Source organism: Triticum urartu, chromosome 7A (genome assembly GCF_056163025.1).
Source record: "Triticum urartu cultivar PI428250 chromosome 7A, HENAU_Tu73, whole genome shotgun sequence".
Taxonomy (NCBI): domain Eukaryota; kingdom Viridiplantae; phylum Streptophyta; class Magnoliopsida; order Poales; family Poaceae; genus Triticum; species Triticum urartu.
The window spans coordinates 617,004,650-617,026,288 of NC_141879.1; the positions used below are offsets into that span (position 1 = coordinate 617,004,650).

At 46.9% G+C, this 21,639-nt stretch overlaps 1 long non-coding RNA gene across 6 annotated transcripts; it reads right to left on the reverse strand.

Annotated features, from left to right (window-relative positions):
- Positions 1 to 942: 942 nt before the first annotated feature.
- Positions 943 to 8,704, reverse strand: LOC125518772 (uncharacterized). Of its 6 annotated transcripts, XR_007288096.2 has the most exons (11): positions 8,283 to 8,698; positions 8,010 to 8,149; positions 7,302 to 7,385; positions 6,837 to 6,954; positions 6,167 to 6,372; positions 5,360 to 5,449; positions 4,812 to 4,978; positions 4,279 to 4,640; positions 3,280 to 3,537; positions 1,825 to 2,012; positions 943 to 1,736 (listed from the first exon to the last, which is right to left on the reverse strand). It is a non-coding gene; the product is annotated as an uncharacterized LOC125518772 (long non-coding RNA). The 6 variants fall into 6 exon arrangements; XR_007288099.2 differs by having other exon boundaries at positions 1,825 to 3,506; positions 8,283 to 8,704; XR_015612419.1 differs by having other exon boundaries at positions 1,825 to 3,537; positions 6,167 to 6,375; positions 8,283 to 8,704.
- Between the last annotated feature and the right edge of the window lie 12,935 nt (positions 8,705 to 21,639).

Consider the following 21,639-nt stretch of genomic DNA (forward strand, 5'->3'; position numbering starts at 1 on the left):
CCGCTAGCTGCATTCCACTCCACCCCCACCCTCTCTACTTCCCCTCCGCCCCCAAACTCCTTTCGAGCGATCTCCGGCATGGCGGTCAGCGGATCCGAGTCCTACGCATCTTGATCCGTTGACTGGAAACTCGTCCCACGCAGTCTCTAGGAGAAGACGGTTGTCCGCATTGTGCTCCGTCGATCTCGGGAGGAGTCTGCCCAACATCGCTCGGACTCCATCTAGCGGGAACCCATTGCGTCCACCCAAATGACGCACGGATCCGGTGCGACGCGCGTCGCCACTGCCTCGCTGGAGGCGGTGTGATCTGTCTGGTGTCCGAACGCTGTGGCGGATGCTCAACCGCTACATTAGTGCACCGAGGCGAAGGTGCACATCCGCTTCATGTCAGACGCAAATATGGTGTTGCGTTCCCACCATGCGAGGCAGTGGGCGTGGGAGGCGACGATAGCCCTCGCGACAGACATCGGCGTGACGGAGTCGCACTCTTCGACGCTGCAGCAGGTGATCGGTGACCCGTGACGCCACAATCGCGTCGTGATGGACGTGTCGACCTTCGACCACGGCGGATCCATCATCGAGCTCATTTCCACCGACGACATGCAGGCTCCAGGCTCTGACAAGAGTAGGTCATGGGATACATCAGCACCTCGAGTCCCATGAGCTGATGCGTGTCTCATGTCCTATTCTACCTCATCGGTGACCGCATTTCCACTCCAAGGGGCACAACCAGCCGTTGGACATGGACACTGCCGGAACAATAATGACGGTCACCGGCGAAATTTTAGAATAGTTTCATGTTACATGTAATTGTATAAATTTAATGATTTGCAAATGGGATATCCGATTGTGGAAACAACTTTTATGTGTTGATCAATCACTGTCTGCAGACACATCCAGACACGTCCGCGGACCTTTAGATAAGGATTTTGATACGTGTGGTTGCAGATGCTCTTATATTAAGATAAGTGGGAATAAATTTGATGAAACAATACAGATTATACCAGTTACATGAAGTACAAATTAGCACCAAAGATAAAAATACAACCATGACATTGTGAGAAAGAACCACACACTCTGGAGTCTGGACACCTAGACACACGGGTTGACACCTATACACACGGGTTGCACATATAACGCCAGAGATAACCACGTGGTGGACTGTTAGCCTTGATTCCATCGATCAGTTCATCCTCTTCCTCTCCCCACTGTACTGGAGAAAACACCTGGTGAAGGCGATTCACGCTGGGCTCCATCTTCGCGGTGGATCACGCTGCAGCTTCACGGGGGAGCGGATCACGCTGCAGCTTCACGGCATTGCGGCTCCAACTGCATCTCGGCGGCCCGGCAGCTCAAAGGCGCAGCACCGCAGCTGCTCCATCTGCATCTGGGCAGCCTGGCAGCTCCCGCTACAGCTCGGAGCTGCGGAATCTGCAGATGGCGCCGCTGTCACTCGTATCGGCAAGCCAAATCCTCACGGTTGCTGTTGTCGCTCCCTGCCGAAGGTGGCGTCTGTTCTGGCAGCCTGGCACTCCCTGAAGCTGGTGACTTTCCATGGCAAGGGAGGCTCCAGCAAGCCCACGGCAGTCGCCGTTGCCGCCCAGGTAAAAACTAACCTCCTTCGGTGTTTTATGAATATGTAGAATTTTTGTGATTCAATTCCACTGTAGCACGAGGGGCATCATGATCTACTATTTTGCTGAGATTAGTGGCACGGCAAAGTACATCTTCATTTTCTGAAAAATAGAACAAGATGCAGGGACTGATCACTCGTAGAAGTAAACTCCAAAAGGAGAAGCTTATAACTTCACTAAATAACTATACCAGGAGCAACATTACTGTCTGCATCCTCATGGTCTCGTCATTTACAACAGGCCAAGTTGGAAAATGGCCTGTCAGGCCATTGACGTTCCTGACGTGGTGCATCGGCCCACATCGGTGAACCATCGCCGGAGTTGAACTTGTTGATGGACAGTGACGGAATGCATCCACTGAACAAAGTAAGCACTTTCCTGTTTGTTTATCAAATCTCTCATTCTTACCTTAAGACATACAAATGAAAAAAAGAGGTACGGGAGACTAAACAAAGAGAAACCAAGATACCGAATGAATACAGAGTGATATGAAAATAGAAAACGAAATGTGAATAGAGACCAAAGACTCGGAAAACAGAGAGTAAGAACGAACACCGAGGACCTAGCACTACTATGTTAATAGGAAAGTCGTGTTGATACTTAGATGAGTGATTCAATGTTGAGTACTAATTAGCACTAATTAGTGGCTGGGACTGCTCCAATCATTGAGCTGGGTATATTGTATATAATACATAGTTGAGTGATGGCCTTTAGATGTTTCAGATGCTAAAGAGTATTTTCTAATTAACATATACATTATGCTATGCATCCTGACATATGCCCTGTTCATCATTTAGTGTATCTAAGAAAATTCATTGTTGGTGTATCTAAAAAACACTACATACCAAGAGATAAAAGGGCCAAATTGCGCCAATTAAGATTGCAATATTTGTTATCTTCTTTTATGAAACAAATGAGTTACGTGCTGACCAAGAATTAAACCAAAGTTTGTCATCCTTGTTCTATGCAAACGCAAGGGAGGTGTGGCTATTCTCTAAAATGCAACAAACTCACATACATTCTCATATATACAGTCTTTGATTCACTTGCACGTTTTTCATAATATTTAGAAGCACGAGATAATAGTAGTAAAGGACTAAAAGAGAAAATAATACCAGAGGTAATGAGCATTGAGCAACACCAAAAAACCTTGTGAAAAAAGGCTTATTGTATTTTTGGCATCTTCCAGATGCTACAGATAGATACCACAGCCCGACAAAAATCAATAAATCTACCGCAATAGTTAATCTATTGTACTGTATCAATTTCTTGTGCTAACCAAAATTCATTGTTGGTGTATCTAAGAAATACTATATACCAAGTGATGAAAGGGCCAAACTGTGCCAATTAAGATTGCAATATTTCTTATCTTTTTTTAAGAAACAAATGAGTTCTTTGAATGCAAAGAACAGATAAGTGCTAACCAAGAATTAAACCAGAGTATGTTCTGATGTAGATTTCTTACCAACATCTCTAGCATAAAGGAAATCAATGTCAATAACAGCCTCTAAAATCTCAGTACACAAAAATTAAGATGCTTCTTAAGTGTTTTTCTGTTTCCATAGTAAATCATCGAGCTTATTATAGCAGCATGAACAGTCAATACACTTCGTTAGTACGCAGACCGAAATACATACTAACATACCACATATTCTTGCCATCTCTTACACTTGATGATCACATATTGTACTTCTGATTGCACAGTCCTCTCTTTCTCGAAGAAAATACATCACTATGAATCAGTGGGTTCCACATAGTCCGTGCAACGTCATGGAATTCAAAGCTGGTGCATAAATTTGTCCTGTAAATCCACCATCCATATGGTAAAGTAGACATGCTTGTGTACTGGCCTTTACATGAACATTCTCCAGGCTGAACATTGACACATCTTCAGAAAAACTCGCTGAAAGAAAATATAAAATATATAGAAAGCTCTAAATATGCCAATGTTCAGTGGAAATATATGTTGACCCAACCATGATCTCTACTGGCAAATGCTACTTTATCTAAAATATACATACTTCAGTACTTAGAAAGTGCAAACAATATGTACATTGAGGAATCTACCTTGGCCTTCAGTTTTTTTTTCGAGAAAACGCAAATGGCTTTTGCATTTCATTGCATTGGAAAGAGAGGGAATTTACATCCTCCTAGGAGGCAGGTTTACACAGCCAGCTTTGACAAACTTTTACACATTGCTAATGTAACTTGTCAAGGGAAAAAAACAGGCCACCATTTTTCATTGCTGGGAAACATCTAATGCTAAATATAACCAAACTTAGCTAATTATTTCTGTACACTAAATCCAAATAAAACTAATGAACATTCTCTCTCTTGGCTCATTATAAGTGAAAGTGTAGCGCGGTTTTGTGAGGCTAGGACTGAATATCAACAAAAGAAAGAGCAAGAAAGAACAAATAACATCTACCTCTTGGCTGAACTTGTTCTAGCTAATTAGTAGGCCTAACGAACTCAGTATGTCTCCAAGCAAAATGACCAATGAGCATATGATGTAGTTCTACTATTTAGTTTCAGGCATAAGCAGTTTCTGCTACCTATCAACTTCATATAAGCATTTTATCTTAGAATTTTGCACGGTCTCAAAGAATATGCAGCAGTAATTAATATTCACAGCCATTCTTACCTCAAAAATGGTATCTACTGGATCCAAAGAAGCTTAGATGATCCTCATAGCGTAGCTTCAGTTGCTTTCAGTAGCATGAAAACTCCGAAAGCATAATCTATTCTCAATCCTGTATAAGACTCTTGTTTAAAGCCTCCTGGTGCATCCGATTTTGATTCCTTGCAGTCAAAATAGAAATGTCACTCTGCACCAAAGTTATTCTTCCACTAAGCAACCTGAGCGAATAAACACTCCTGACCAAGACCAAGGCCTCGACCAGAGACACGGTCATCTTTTGAATGTGTCTTCAACTTAAGTGCCTTTGTGGGAGAAAATATGTAGAATCTCTTGTCGTCGGACTTACTATCCCGAAATGAGGACACCTAGAGACATAAGAACAGATTAGGACCACTATATTCATGGCGGGGAAACCTTTCGATGAAATTTCATCTAAACCACCAAATTTTATCTGAATAACATAGGATTTTAAACAAACTGTTAGTGCACAACAAGATGATGGCGGCATGGAAGGAAATTCATAATTAGAGGTCTACCTTTGAGTGGTACCATAGATGTACTGAAAAGAGTTGTGGCATAGATTTTGTTGTTCGCATATACCCTGCAACGATACTCGGCCTCTGGAATTCCTAGACTTGTCAGCATCAGATGCAGTTTTATTTATCCTACAAGGAATTCTGCCTTTTGTTGGGATATTCTGCAACTTTCAGTAATATAAGACAACAGTTTCAGCTGAGGGTTCAAATAACTAATGATTGTAGATACAGTAAGTAGGGTAAAGGGACTATACTCACGAAAATATGGATGTCTCTTATACATACGAACACACCTGGTTTATACACAAGTGGCTACTATGCCTATATAGGATCACAGGTACACAATCTATCTACTTTGGATGAGACAAACTTACTCTTTATTTACCAACTAAACAAAATAGCTAGAGTACCAAGGTATATCGTGTAAACTATCAACTCCAGTAATTTTCATATGGAATGTGCTATTTGTTAACCAAGCTGATTATACTATCTTTACCTGGGAAAGGAGAGCAATTGTAAAATGGGTTAGTTACAGAAGGAGAGCTAACCTGAGTAATCGTTTGGAGTTGGCTGTTAGTTGATGATGCAGGACCTGGCAAGCCTTGTTCATATAGTCCTCCGGTAGCCATGGTCTTCTTCTGTAACCACAACATAGAATGGTGGTCAAAGTCACCTCTAATTACCGGTGTTAATCTTCTACTGAACTCCATATGGGCACCGAACGTTGAAGATGACAAACTTATAACAACATATACTCTGAAATTACAGAAGCAGAGCTGGCTAGTGAAGTAAATCATTCTCAGATGCTACAACAACTATGATTATAAGACAAACTATCAACCATTGCACTATATCTCAAGAATTTATAGTGTAATCACCAAACAAAGTGGTAACCAAGGCAATATCAATCTGACAAATTCAACAACTGCCGACCAATGATGTTTTAGTCCTTTTGGTTTACTAACTCAGAGGAACCGTAACAAAATTGCTTTTTGGTCAATAGCATCAAGTGATTCTTTGAACTCAGAATTAAGAAAGAATGCCAGAACGCAAAAATCAGAACACCATGCAACATCACAAAAGAACTCTTAACATCGTCGCCGTTTCTTTTGAACTAAAAGTTAATAGAATTCATCACACTGTAAGCAACTAATTTTGAAAAGTACATGTTGTACAAACATAAGCAATTCAATAGGAAGGCGAGGTCCTTGACAGTAATGCTAGCCTAAAGACCATGCTCTCCTGAGTCGAGATTCATTTAAAAAAAGAAAAGAGATGGAAGCAGAGCACATTGCACAAGATTCCAGAGTTGCACAAAGAGAGAGGGAGGGGAAGAAGGATTGGTTGAAGCCCACCTTGACATGTTGAAATCAGCCAAACTCGCCGGCCAGTTGCAGCTGCCTCGGGTGCCCCGCTGGGACACATGACGGGCACCTGCGCCGCAAGCGGCCCTACCCCTCGAGCGCCTCATCGTGCACCCGGCAGCGGAGGCCGTGCCCGCCACCACGGATGTAGAGCCGGTCCAGTGCAGCAAAGATGTTGGCCTGCTTTGCTCTGAACTCTTCTTACACCCAGAAATAAGTTTAATTAGCATACAAGTGCGAGCTGAAAGAAGGCTTCAAGAAATAATTTAAACCAGAAAATGAATAATATTAAGCTAAGCTTTGAGGGTAGGACGTGAATTCCGAATTAGATGACCGTGAGGTTGCCAAACTCGCTACTGCTTGAACATCAACTATAATTATTAAGATCAAAATCAGCATCTTTTGCAACTAATGCAGAGTGTGAATTTCTCTGCACACAAAAAGGCTTTGTAGATTCAGTATAGTCGACACAATCATAATGTATTAACTGCTTTCCTCAAGATCCCATGACTAAAAGCTATGGAAACCAAATTGTAAAAATATGAGCATTAGTACTTCTTAGGTAGCAGAAGAAATCAGTGGCACTTCAACAAGAGCCAAACGGAGGGGAGGACACGGGCACAAAAATTCAGAGGATGGAGGTGAGGACGCAGGAACAAACCTCTAGGGTGGTCGGACGGCGGCGTGAGGGCTGGACAGATCCGGACGTCTCTGCGGCCCACGCTCCTCCTGCTGTGACGGCGATGGCGCCATGGACCCGCTGCGGCTCGAGCTTCTCCCTTCAATCAGCAGAAAGTTAGCACATATTAGAAAGGTAATGCCCCAAACAGATACCACATAATAAAGGACCAAGAAAATATGCAATTGATTACAACTTTCATCAGACAGAAATATTAGAAAGATCCATCTCACACAAGGATCATCACACAAAAATATTAGAAATATTAGTTATTGTTAGAGAGAAAGGGGCAGAGGCCATGTGCTGCGGCAAGGTGACACAAGGAGGGGCAGGACACATAATTAGCCCTAGATATCTGTGGCCCTAGAAGATACTGTAACATATTGTAATGGAATATAAGATAACATTGCCAAGAAAGCGTTTAAATACTAAAATCAACATACTTACTTTGAAATGCATAGATATTGTTCACAGCCATATTCTTATACCCACAAAGTAGCATGAACTTCAGTATCATTAGCACTGCCAAATCTGCAAACAGGAGAACTAATCTCGTAAGAAACTTTTCTTTACACTGCCTGTGATATCTTGTTGTATGCCATTCCAACTGTGAACCTGTCCTGTTACTGATGCAAAGTAGCTGCCATTTATGTGATTTACATTCCCATATGCAGTTAACTCATGCCTGCGGATATTACATTTTGTCCGGACCAATTGCTTAACCCTTCTACAAAATGAGGATTTTTGATAATAGTCTCAATTCCGCTTGGTGATTCTCCTTCAAATGAAAGATTAACAGGCCAAAAGCATTGCAAGAAAAGAACATGATTGCATACTGCACATCTAAGAAAATGAATATATGCATAACTGAGAACAAGTTCGAATGCATATTCATGCTGAAATTTGCAAAAAGTAACAGACGAAGACTTAGTAAAATCGATGGTCTGCACCAAAAACATTATAATGTAAAGACTATCAGAAATCCTCAATGGCTCACACATAAAATGCAGTAAGTTTTCTCTGAATTTTGTTCCTAAAATTACATGATGGCGAACACTACAGGCCAGCAAGAGAATTGATGAATTGCTTGGTATACAACATCTAGTCAAGTGTCTAGAATATTCTATCGACGAATAGACCAAACAAAAGGTTTACCTGATTGTAGAATTTCATTGACAAATTCCAAAACTGTAATTTGAGACAAGATCACTGGCCAAGTCAAAGCGCTTAACCAGAATTTCATTAACAAATTCCAAAAACACAAAAAGTCAGCATAGTGACGTTGCAACAAAATCCTGCCAGATAGAAATAAAGGTGGAACCACCATAAGAACAAATTAGCTCATGAACACATCATAAAAACATGACAGGGCAAATACTGCCCAAACAAAGTACAGAGAAAAAAGAAGAAGCAAAGAGTGAGGAGCACCTCGACCAAATTCTGGAGGAAGACGTCTTCCACTCCTAGAGCTTCTGGAGCCGACGCCCTCATCCATGAGATGAGACGAAGAGGAGAGACGAGCTGCTCCTGCTGCTGCCGCCATATCTCTCTGCCCAGCACCCCTGCCTAGAGCGCCGCCTTCCTCTCCTCCCCCAAGCACTCTCCTGCCGACGACGGGTCGAGGCCGCCGGGCACCGACGGAGCACGGGGCGAGGCTGCTGCTCCCCTCCTGCCGAGGCCGGATCGAGGCCGACGGGCGTCGGCAGAGCACGGGCCGGCCGAGGCCGAGGCGACGGCGGCGGCAGGAGAGGAGGCGGACGAGGCCGAGGCGGCGGCGGCAGGAGAGGAGGCGGCTGCGGGGGCGCGGGCTAGGTCTGGCTGCCTCTTCTCTTTACTCTCGCTGTCGCTTCCCCTTTTCTTTTCTATCGTGCCCGCTCGCCGAGGCCGCCCGCTCGCTCGCTAGCCGCGCACTCACGAGACCGACAGATGGGCCCGCCGCGGCTGAAGCGGAGGCGTCGCCGCTGGGTGCAAACGAGGACGGTAAAAAAACGCCCTGCCAACCCACGACACTGGCAACCCACGATCGATCGCCAATGCTTTCATCCCGACGAACGCACGCACACACCCTGTCGCTGCTAGGCTGGCCCGTGCGCAAGGATGGCCCATGCGTTAGTCGCTCTAGCCCGATTACGCAACATACACAAAAAAAATGTTCTTATACTATGGGACAGAGAGAGTATTTGCGAACAATGCTTTGGATTGTGTTATAAACTTTCAACGTCGTCATAACGGCATCTATAGTCGGACTTCACAAATCTTTGCCCATATACGTTTGTGGACGCATCCGCAGTCAGTGATCAAGCACCCCTCATTTCTCTGTGTCCGCGGCCGTCACTCTAAAATTCAGTGCCTCAAATTCATGCGACATGATCAACGTTTCACATAGAACAAGAACATAGATGTAAGATAGGGTGTTTGGGAATATGCATCGCATTGTATTGATCCATGGGAAAATTATATATATACACAAGTAGACTTGACCCTCCAAGGCTCTATCTCTATATAAAAGGAAGAGATCAATCTGAGGACGCGACTAATCTGCACCCAAGCTCATATGCTCCCGCATGAACAGTAAAATTGAAAAAAAATCAAAAAAATTCAAAAAAATTCCAAAAAAAATTTGAGAGAAACATTGACAAAAGTTCTAAGTGCCTGCAAAAATTCGTCATGAAATCACATTCCTAGAAGGCGTGGCAAAAAAACAAAAATAGTACTCTGAAAAAGCTACTTTCAAATGCATTTTGAAGCACTGAATTTGTTTTTTTTTGTCACGACTTACAGGAATGTGATTTCATGACAATTTTTGCAGGCACTTAGAACTTTTGTCAATGTTTCTCTCAAAAAAATTGGAATTTTTTGAATTTTTTTCGATTTTACTGTTCATGCGGGAGCATATGAGCTCGGGTGCAGAATGGACTTTTCGTCAATCTAAGGCTAAGTATAGAAGTAAAGATCCTACGTGATCGCATCCCCCCCCACCCCCACGAACGCAGTCGAAGGGTTGCCAGAATGGATGCAAGACTATTGCGAAAAGCTCCTAATGAAGTAGTTGGAAGCCCCTTGGTCATGATGTCAGCCAGCTGATGATCGGTTGGAGCATGAAAAACATGGAACTATCTGAAGGCCGCCTTCTCACAGACAAAATGAATATCCAACTCAATGTGTTTGGACCTTGGTGCGGCAGTGATGAATGTGGTTAGCCGAGCGGTAGATAGCGGAGATATTGTCACAGAATACCATCGCAGGCTTCTCAATGACGCAATGAAGTTCATCAACAAGTTGACAAGCCAACAACATTCATCAACTGTGTTTGTACTTTGGTGCGGCAGTGATGAACGGGGTTAGCCGAGAGGTAGATAGTGGAGATATTGTCACAAAATACCATTGTAGGCTTCTCAATGACGCAATGAAGTTCATCAACGAGTTGACAAGCCAACAACATTCATCAACTGTGTTTGTACTTTGGTGCGGCAGTGATGAACGGGGTTAGCCGAGAGGTAGATAGTGGAGATATTGTCACAAAATACCATTGTAGGCTTCTCAATGACACAATGAAGTTCATCAAGAAGTTGACAAGCCAACAACATTCATCAACTATATTGGCCATGACTCGATAATCTGCCTCGACGATGGATCAAGAGACAATGGGTTGTCGTTTGGATGACTATGACACGAGGGAATCACCAAGATACACACAAGACCCCAAGGTGGAATGGCGAGTATCCCAACAACTAGCCCAATCAGCGTCATAGTAAATGGCAATGTCAACGGAGGAGCTGCCAGTAAGCCAAAGACCGTGAGAAATAGTGCCACGAATATAGCAAAGGAGGTGTTTGACCATCCCCCAATGAGCACACAACGGATGCAGGATATATCTTCCTCTTCCAGGTGTGTTTTGGCTTATCATGTGTAGCCTCTCGGTCCATATAACCGAGATCAGTTTGCGTGTTCAAATTTGGTTGCAGGGGGGCATATACCCCTCTGAAACCGTATCTGCATCCTCTTCCCGTAACACAGACGAGGGTACTAAATCCTCACAGAGGCATTCTAGTGCCCCAACCCCTAGAGCATTAATGTTAGAATCATTCATGGGTGTGGGAGTCCTGGATTAGGGGGTCTCCGGACAGGCGGACTATCTTCATTGGCCGGACTGTTAGACTATGAAGATACAAGATTGAAGACTTCGTCTCGTGTCCGGATGGGACTCTACTTGACGTGGAAAGCAAGCTAGGCAACACGTATATGGATATCTCCTCCTTTGTAACCGACCTTGTGTAACCCTAACCCTCTCCGGTGTCTATATAAACCGAAGGGTTTTAGTCCGTAGGACAACAATCACAACATACAATCAAACCATAGGCTAGCTTCTAGGGTTTAGCCTCTCTGATCTCGTGGTAGATCTACTCTTGTAACACCCATATCATCAATATTAATCAAGCAGGACGTAGGGTTTTACCTCGATCAAGAGGGCCCGAACCTGGGTAAAACTTCGTGTCCCTTGCCTCTTGTTACCATCCGGCCTAGACGCATAGTTCGGGACCCCCTACTCGAGATCCGCCGGTTTTGACACCGACATTGGTGCTTTCATTGAGAGTTCCTCTGTGTCGTCGCCGTTAGGCTTGATGGCTCCTACTATCATTGATAGCGATGCGGTCCAGGGTGAGACTTTTCTCCCCGGACAGATCTTCGTATTCGGCGGCTTTGCACTGCGGGCTAATTCACTTGGCCATCTGGAGCAGATTGAAAGCTACGCCCCTGACCATCAGGTCAGATTTGGAAGTTTGAATTACACGGCCAACATCCGTGGGGACTTGATCTTCGACGGATTCGAGCCACAGTCGGGCGCGCCGCACTGTCGCGATGGGTATGACCTAGCTCTGCCACCGGACGGTACCCCAGAGGTCACGCCCACATCAGCTCCGACCCTTAGCTCGGAGCCAACTGCGCCAATTGAGGACGGGTGCTAAACACCGCCTCAGGGGCTGCAGTCTCGACGATGATTGAGCCAAACACCAGCATAATCCTCTGCGCAGCACGTGACTCCAAGGTGCCGGACTCTTTCCCGGACTCCGAACCATCCGCGCCCCTGCCGATCGAATCCGATTGGGCGCCGATCATGGAATTCACCGCCGCGAGTATCTTTCAGCACTCGCCCTTCGGCGACATTCTGAATTCACTAAGGTCTCTCTCTTTGTCAGGAGATCCCTAGCCGTATTATGGCCAACAGGATTGGGATGCGGACGACGAAGAAATTCGACGCCCACCCACCACCCACTTAATAGCCACTGTCGATGACTCAACCGACATGCTCGACTTCGACTCCGCAGACATCGACGGTATGGACAACGATGCGGGAGGCGAAGAGGAACCACCGCCCACAGGGCGCTGGATGTCCACTTCATCATATGACGTATACATGGTGGACACACCAAAAGAAGACGACGACGAGGAACAGAAGGACGCACCGAAGGCTTGTTCCCTCGAGAAGCAGTCAAAGCGGCGGCACAAGCGCCGCCCCAAATCCCGTCTCGCCAGAAATAACGATCACGCAGACCCAGCATTGGAGCAGGGCGAACCATTGCCGGACCACGGCAATACGGAGAATCAAACCGAACAAACCAATTTTGTCAAAGATAATAGTCCGGATGATACAACGCCGGACAGGCACCCGGAGCAGCAGAATGCCCGTCAAAGGCTTGTTGCCACCGCGAGGAGTCTGAAAAGGCAGAAGCAAAGGCTTAAGGCTGCACAGGACACACTCCAAATCAGATGGAGTAAAGTACTCAACACAGCAGCGAAGTACGGCGACAATCGCCCCACCAAGAGCTACCCAAAGCGGAAGTTGCTACCTGAATTCAATGAGGAGGCCTCAGACCCCTCACAACCAAAAATCAAAACAGCCACATGGCCGGATAGACGACCTCACGGCCAACATAGAGCGGCAAACAATGCCACTCACAAGACAATACGCGATTCACACGAGGGCTTGCACCAAAAGGACAGCGCAACTAGATCCATCTATGGACCACGCAAGCGTGCCCCAGCATACGATATAACACAACAAACATCCGAACAACGCGGTACACCCAGATACAGGGGTGCCGCACACCCCCTATGTTTCACCGATGAGGTGCTGGATCATGAATTTCCAGAGGGATCCAAACCTGTAAACATAGAGGCATACGACGGAACAACAGACCCTGGGGTCTGGATCGAGGACTATATCCTCCACATCCATATGGCTCGAGGAGATGATCTCCACACCATCAAGTACTTACCACTCAAACTCAAAGGGCCAGCTCGTCATTGGCTTAAAGGCCTCCCCGAAAACTTCATTGGAAGCTGGGCAGAGCTCGAAGACGCTTTTCAGGCAAACTTTCAAGGGACTTATGTCCGACCTCCGGACGCGGATGATTTGAGTCATATAACTCAACAGCCTGGAGAGTCAGCCCGAAAGCTTTGGAGCAGCTTTCTTACTAAAAAGAACCAAATTGTCGACTGTCCAGACGCCGAAGCCTTGGCAGCTTTTAAGCACAGCGTCCGTGATGAATGGTTTTCCCGACACCTCGGCCAAGAAAAACTGAGAACAATGGCAGCATTAACAAGCCTCATGACCCGCTTTTGCGCGGGTGAGGACAGCTGGCTAGCCCGATGCAGCACCAGCGACCCCAGTACATCTGAAGTTAGAGATGAAAATGGGAAATCACGGCGCAACAGCAATAACAAACGCCGGAATAAAGGAGACAGCATGAAGAGCACGACAGTAAACGCCGGATTCAAAAGCTCTCGGCCAGGTCAGCAAAAGCCGCCCTCTAAAGGCGCCAGAGACGAACTGTCCAGCCTAAACAAAATTCTGGACCAAATATGTCAGGTCCATAGCACCCCTGGCAAACCAGCCAATCATACCCACAGAGAATGTTGGGTCTTCAAGCAGTCCGGCAAGCTCAACGCCGTACACAAGGGGGAGGATACACCAAGCGAAGATGAGGATGAGCCTCTCAAGGAAGACACTGGGGAACAAAAGAAATTTCCACCAGAAGTCAAAACAGTAAACGTGTTGCACGTGATCAATGGAAGAAACAAAACGACACTCCCAGAAAAATACGCCCGAAGGCCTATCACCGCGGAGTCCTGCCACTGGTCGTCTCAACCGATCACTTTCAACCATCGTGATTACTCAGCAAGTATCCGGCGTGCAGGATGGGCTGCCATGGTATTAGACCCAATAATTGACGGATACCACTTCACACGAGTCCTGATGGACGGTGGCAGCAGTCTAAACCTGATATACCAGGATACAATCCGCGAAATGGGGATAGAACCAACAAAAATTTGCCATAGCAATATTACCTTTAAAGGAGTAACGCCAGGCCCAGGGGCTCATTGCACGGGCTCCCTGCTACTAAAAGTTATATTCGGCTTCCCCGATAACTTCCGTAGCGAACATTTAACCTTCCACATTGCTCTGTTCCAAAGTGGCTATCAAGCACTACTCGGACGCAAAGCTTTCGCTCGCTTTAATGCAATACCACACTACGCTTCCCTCACACTCAAGATGCCTGGTCCACGTGGCATCATTACAGTGAACGGAAGTATTAAGCGATCTTTGCACGCCGAAGAGCGTGCGGCTGCCCTGGCAGCCGCACACTAAAAACGGCCTCACCAACTAAAGCATTTAGCAGGTCGTCACGACCTCGGACACGGTTAGACGAGTCCCGCGCAGCTATATGCAATTTATACCGGATCAATGATCACACCCCTATTACAAATACAAGGGGCTCAACGTGCACAGACAAGTGGCAATTCTTACTCACCTTGAATTATACATGGTTTCTTTAAAAACTATCTTTTTGCACGACAGCTTTTTCACCTAAGCTCCTCTCTTTTACAGATAATCATCGTGCTACACCCGTTCAGGATACGGCACAACGGAGACACAGGCGCAGACATGCAGCAGGGACCCGCTCCAAGGATTCTTTTTAGATTAAGACCCTGCGTAAACCTTTTTTACTGTCTCTTGTTGATACATATCCATCGAATTCTCAGCACAGTTGAGAAGGATGCTGATGTCTTGGCATGTGGCCATGTCAGAATAATGCACGTACTTGGACACAAGGGGCTTCTTACAAGCGGCACTATTTTGGCCCGGTTTATACCATAAAGACCGAATACCTTAGGGAGTGTTCGGCGTCGCGAGTTTGGCCTTATATGCATCAGCTCCGAATCATTGTCTTTGGTCAAATGTTGGGTTTACCCGGCTCCTGTGTTTTGGTGTCTTACGTTCCGCTTTACCGGCTAAGGTGGCACCAGGAGAACTACTGCGATTGTCCCTGTTTCATCCGGACAAGCACCTCAGTAGAGAAAGCCGAAAACTGACTGTCATGATATAGCGTGAGACTGGTCAACCACTCGATGACCTATCAGAATGTTAGAATTCCTCCGCCTTAACGAAGGGCCATTTTCCGGCCAGGCATGTACGCACCCCGCGATCGGGAGAGTGCGGAGCCACCAGGGGCTATCTAGTAGCCCCACTGTCAAACTCCTATGGCTAAGTGAAAGTGTTAAAGCATTATAGTCCGGTTGCCTCGCTCGCTGCGCTATCACCTCCTTATTAGGACCAAGACGTTGGGTTAAGTGTGAACACGCGTTTTTTGCGAGCACCTCCGCATTATATGCGTGGGGGTTGAAGCCGACGGCTACAATCTTTCAGGTTATACACATGTATACATAAACGGCCGCCCAGGAGGCATCATACTACTTTCAGGCAAAAGTATAAACATAGCCTCATAAAAACTTCATAAAAGCATTGTGTTTACAATGAGAATACATATCACTCAAACATAATATTCTTCGAGCACTGGGCCTCTATCAAACGAGCACCCTCGAGAACCTCCTCGAAATAATGCTCGGCTGCCACTCGGCCTATGGCCGAACCCTGCGCCGCGACTACGGAAGCGTCCATCTCCGCCCGGTATGCTTTAACACGGGCAAGGGCCATCCGCGAGCCTTCTATGCACGCCGACCTCTTCATCGCATTAATGCGCGGCATCGCACCAAGGAACTGCTGCACTAAGCTGAAATAGCTATCCGGCTTTTGCTTCTCCGGCCACAGCTGATCCACAACAGCCCTCATGGCGAGTCCGGACAACCTATTCAGTTCGGCCCATTTGGCTAGCTAGTCAGTCAATGAAAGCGGATGCTCTGGAACGTTGAACTGCGACCAGAACAGCTTGTCCACTTCATGATCTGTCTGACCTTGGAAGTACTTGGCAGCATCGGCAACACTCGCCGCCAAATCCATATACGCATCTGCCGAACTCCACAGCCGATCCAGAGGGGCATACCGTGGATCTCCGAACTTCCTCCGTAACATAAAGGGTTTCCCAGCCGCAATATCCCCGGCTTCCCGCAGCTCCTCCTTCTTCGCTCTCATAGCAGAACGGGTGTCCTTCTCCGCCGCCGTGGCCTTCTCAAGGTCCGCTGCCTTTGCTCGGTTTTCCTTTTCAAGGACCTGGCAACGGTCGGCGGTGTCTTTTAATTCCACGGCCATCTTGGCCATCTTCTCTTGGCTCTCGCAATGTGCGGCCTTCTCGGCCTTCAACTCTTCGGCCGCTTTTAAAGCAGCGGTATTACTAATCCTCACTTGTTCCTTGGCTCGGGAAAGTTCTGCCCGCAAGGCTTCCACGGAGGCAGCTCCATCTGCAGTCACAACATATTAAAGATACTGGCATTATACTGCTCTTACTATGTGGCATTCACCAGATAATAACACTTACCCTGTGCCTCGTCAAGCCTCTTGTTAACAAGCTCAAGGTCGGCGTCTGCCGCATTCAGTTGCCATTTTAATTTGGCAAACTCACTAGTCCGGCTAGCCACCGGAGCCTCCACCACTTGCACATAAGGGCAGTCTGGTTATTGCCTGAGAATATGATCCTCTGTTCGCCGCCGTTCTCGACGGCAACCAGAGTCTCAGGGGCTACTATCTACACAGGGCACACCTAACACGTGCAGTACTATCACATATTATCTTACGTACCTCAAAGCCTGTCAGTAGACTCATAAAGGCTTCATGTAATCCGCTTTCGGCGGACGAGATTCTCTCCATCACCGTACCCATCAGCACACGGTGTTCTTCTGAGATGGCCGCTCGCCCCACCAACTCCCTCAGAACGTCCGACCACACACCAGACGGTGCCGGACTCTTTTGTCTGCTCTCCTCGGGAGCCGGACGCTGGGGACTTCGGGGGTCTATGGGATTATCTTCTGGCCTCACCGGATTCGGAGAGGCCCTCCGTGACGACACTTCGGGGTCGCCCGCTTCTGGAGCGGAGGAGTCCGGGGGAGGCGTTTTGCTCTCCATCGTCTCTGGAAGAAGATCCCCCGAAGACGAGCTCATCTGAGAGGGGTTAAGGCCCGAACTACAAGATATATGCGGTGGTTATTTTCTCAGAAGAAAGATAGCATACCTTAAAGTATTTTGGGATCACTTACAACTCGTTGGAGGGCAGATCCCCCCGCGGACTGTGTGCGGCAGGAGCACCCCCCAAGGCGGGACCTTCTGTGGGAGATTTTTTGTCCCGTTTGGAGGCTTCGGCTTCCGGTTCCTCGAAAGCAGTCATTTTCCTCCCCCGGTTGCCCTCCTTCATGGAGACGCTCATTCCCTCAGTTGGAACGAGCAGTGACGGGGGCCCGTGTCCGCCCGTATTATCCCCCCGGTATCTTCCTTCGAGGGATCCGGGCAAGGTGCGACCTCGAGCATCTTTTCCAATACCGGATTTTCCAAACCCTCAGGGAGGGGGGCCAAACACCGAATCATCTTCGCCTTTGTTAGCCAGTCCTGGTCAAAAAGCGAACTCCTAGAAACAACTTCGAATAAAAGACAGTGTGTTCGGCCAGAGGATTTCTTACTTGTTCGGTGGCGCGGTTACTGCTCAGGCCCACGTCCTCGGTAATATCCGGTCACTCCACTTGAGATCCGAATAATGACTTGTACATCTCCTCATGTGTCAGGCCGAGGAAACTTTGAATGGCATGCGGTCCCTCTGGGTTGAACTCCCACAAGCGAAGGGGCCGGCGTCTGCAAGGCTGGACTTGACAAACCAACATAACTTGTATTACCACAGCCAAATTAAAATCTCCCTCGGAGAGATCTCGAATGCGGCTTTGCAGTATAGGCACGTCCTTGGCTGGACCCGAGCTCAGGCCTCTGCTAACCCATGACATCAATTATGGTGGGGGCCCGAGCGGAAAGCGGGGGCAGCCGCCCACTTGGCACTTCGGGGAGCCGTGACATAAAACCACTCCCGTTGCCATAATACGGACACCTCTGGAAAGGAACCTTCCGGCCATGGAGCTCTTGCCATCTTGCCTATTGATGCACCTTCGCACGCTGCCTGTTGCCCCTCGATCATCTTTGGCTTTACTTCAAAGGTCTTGAGCCACAAGCCGAAGTGAGGGGTAACGCGGAGGAAGGCTTCACACACGACAAATACACGTCGAGATGTGGAGAAAGGAGTCCGGAGCTAGATCGTGAAAATCTATCCCGTAATAGAACATCAAACCCCTGACGAAAGGATCCAGAGTGAGGCCTAGACCTCGGAGGAAGTGGGAGATGAACACAACATCTCGTTGGGTTCGGGAGTAGGGACGACCTGCCCTCGAGCAGGCAGCCGATGCGAAACCTCGGCGGTCAGGTATCTGGCCTCCCTCAACTTCTTAATATCCTCTTCCGTAATGGAGGAGGGCATCCATCGGCCTTGAAGGCTGGATCCGGACATGATTGAAGATCCGGAGCACCTAACCTGGGCTTTGGGTGTTAGAACTCGATGCGGAGGAAGGGTTCGATTGAGCACGAGAGAGAAAAAGCAAAAACCTCGTCCCTTTATAAAGAGGGTGAATATCAAGCGTCCTCTCCGTAGCCGTTTAGGACTTTCCTATAATCTAGGAGTCCTAGACACGGTTGGGTTACCCACGACCGCATTAATGAGAATCCCGTAATTGGGGGAACACGGTCTCCGCTTTGGCAAGACGTGTCACAAAACCGCCTCGCGTTATGTGTGGAGCTGGTTAAAAGAAACGGTTCGAATAATCACCGGGCCGTGACGTAACGTCATGCTGCCAAAACAAGCCAGCAAATTAGATCTGCGAAAACGTTATTCTCTCTGCGGTGGAATATGGAATTTATTTTGCAGGGTCGGACACTATCCTCGTATTCAACTTCTATCATGTATTCGGAGAAGGAACCCGCCTTGCAATGCCGAAGACAATACTGCGCGCCGGACTCGTCGTCATTGAAGCCTGGTTCAGGGGCTACTGTGGGAGTCCTAGATTAGGGGGTCTCTGCATAGCCGGACTATCTCCATTGGCCGGACTGTTAGACTATGAATATACAAGATTGAAGACTTCGTCTTGTGTCCGGATGGGACTCTACTTGGCGTGGAAGGTAAGCTAGGCAATACGTATATGGATATCTCCTCCTTTGTAACCGACCTTGTGTAACCCTAACCCTCTCCGGTCTCTATATAAACCGAAGGGTTTTAGTCCGTAGGACAACAATCACAATATACAATCATACCATAGGCTAGCTGCTAGGGTTTAGCCTCTCTGATCTCGTGGTAGATCTACTCTTGTAACACCCATATCATCAATATTAATCAAGCAGGACGTAGGGTTTTACCTCCATCAAGAGGGCCCGAACCTGGGTAAAACTTCGTGTCCCTTGCCTCCTGTTACCACACGGCCTAGACGCACAGTTCGGGACCCCCTACCCGAGATCCGCCGGTTTTGACACCGACAATGGGCTTTACCGTTGCAATCTTACGAATCATCTCCATGACTCTATCAGCCTCTAAGTCTAGCAAGCCATTAACTGATTTAGCTATTTCTTTACCGTTGGGCTTTTCTTTACCATTGCTACCCAACGAAACACCCAATTTATTGGCATTATGAATGATCTCGTCATCGAAAAAATGCAAAATTGAGTAACTTGTATGAACTGTCATACCTGTAGTGGCCTTGATGTCACGAAGCTTGGTCGCCCTCATGGCGCGCCCCAACTGCAGGACGTCGGCATCTGGTTGAGCCTGAATCGGTGGCTCACCCGTCTGTCCTCGAACATCGGGTTCGGGATCCCTCCAAAGGCGATGATGTCGACAGTGGTAGGTCCAGCTGGGGTGTAGCCACCTGCCAGGTGCCCAACTATACCCACCGCCACCGAACCAACAGGTGGCATCCTCATAGGTGACCGCGGGCTCTGCTTGCGCGGACTGTGTGACGAGCTCAGCCTCGAAGGAGACATCCCTGTCTGAATGAGCCACAATCTTCGCCGAGGCAACCCCCCCGGGTCATGGTAGGGGTCTGGGCCGATGTCAGCAATGGGCTAGTGGGACATGAATATTTCTTTCATAGGATTTTACAAACATGGGAACATGACTCCATACTAAATCTTTCAAAGAAAAGAAAGCATTTGGTGTCACGCCATACTAAATCCCTTCAGAAGTAGAACGCACATACGTGTGTGCTACATTTTTTTGAGAAATTATGCGTGTGTGCTACATGACTCCATGTTGTTTGCTTGCGCAACAAGGAAGGACGATCATGAGTTTTTCTGAAAAATTTAGATACATCGTAGTTGTTGCCTAAACAAATAAAAAAATCATGAGATTGGATTCAATGGAGATTTGTCTATGAAATTCATACATAGTATATCATAGGAAAAAATTATGTAATTTATAACCCTACAAGCCTAACAAGAACCATGTGAGAATTCCTAATGAATAGAACCCTCTAAAATCCTTTGTTTTACTTTGAACCAAAGAGTCTCTCCATTTAAAAAATGAAACCTTGTGAAACTAAAACATTACATGTGCCATTCTAGGTCAAAACAGCAAGATAGCATATTTTAGTAATTATGCCTCTCATTGAAATAACATTCATCATTGGTGTGAGAAAAGGTAAACATCATGCAAGCACGGTTGATAATACCAATTCATAACTTAGTTCATGCACTAAAATAAAATGCTAGGACCTACTCGGTTTGCGGGCTATAAAAATACAAGAATATAGAAAAAATAGGGTTAAGATGGCGTTGCCATATGGAGTCCTACGGAAATAAATATATAATTTGTAATAAGTTTTTTGATTTTGCCAAAAAAACACTAGAACTTGTGATACGTCCATTTTGCATCATGCTTTTATATCGATATTTATTGCATTATGGGCTGTTATTACACATTATGTCACGATACTTATGCCTATTCTCTCTTATTTTACAAGGTTTACATGAAGAGGGGGAATGCCGGCAGCTGGAATTCTGGGCTAAAAAAGGAGCAAATATTAGAGAGCTATTCTGCACATCTCCAAAAGTCCTGAAACTCCACGGGAATTATTTTCAGAATATATAAAAAATATTGGGCGAAAGAAGTACCCGAGGGGGGCCACCCACCGTCCACGAGGGTGGGGGCGCGCCCCCTGCCTCGTGGGCCCCCTAGTGGCCCTCCGATGCCCATCTTTGGCTATATGGAGTCTTTCGTCGAGAAAAAATCATAAGCAAGCTCACGGAAGAAACTCCGCCGCCACGAGGCGGAACCTTGGCGGAACCAATCTAGGGCTCCGGCGGAGCTGTTATGCAGGGGAAACTTCCCTCCGGGAGGGGGGAAATCATCACCATCGTCATCACCAACAATCCTCTCATCGGGAGGGGGTCAATCTCCATCAACATCTTCACCAGCACCATCTCATCTCAAACCCTAGTTCATCTCTTGTATCCAATCTTTGTATCCAAACC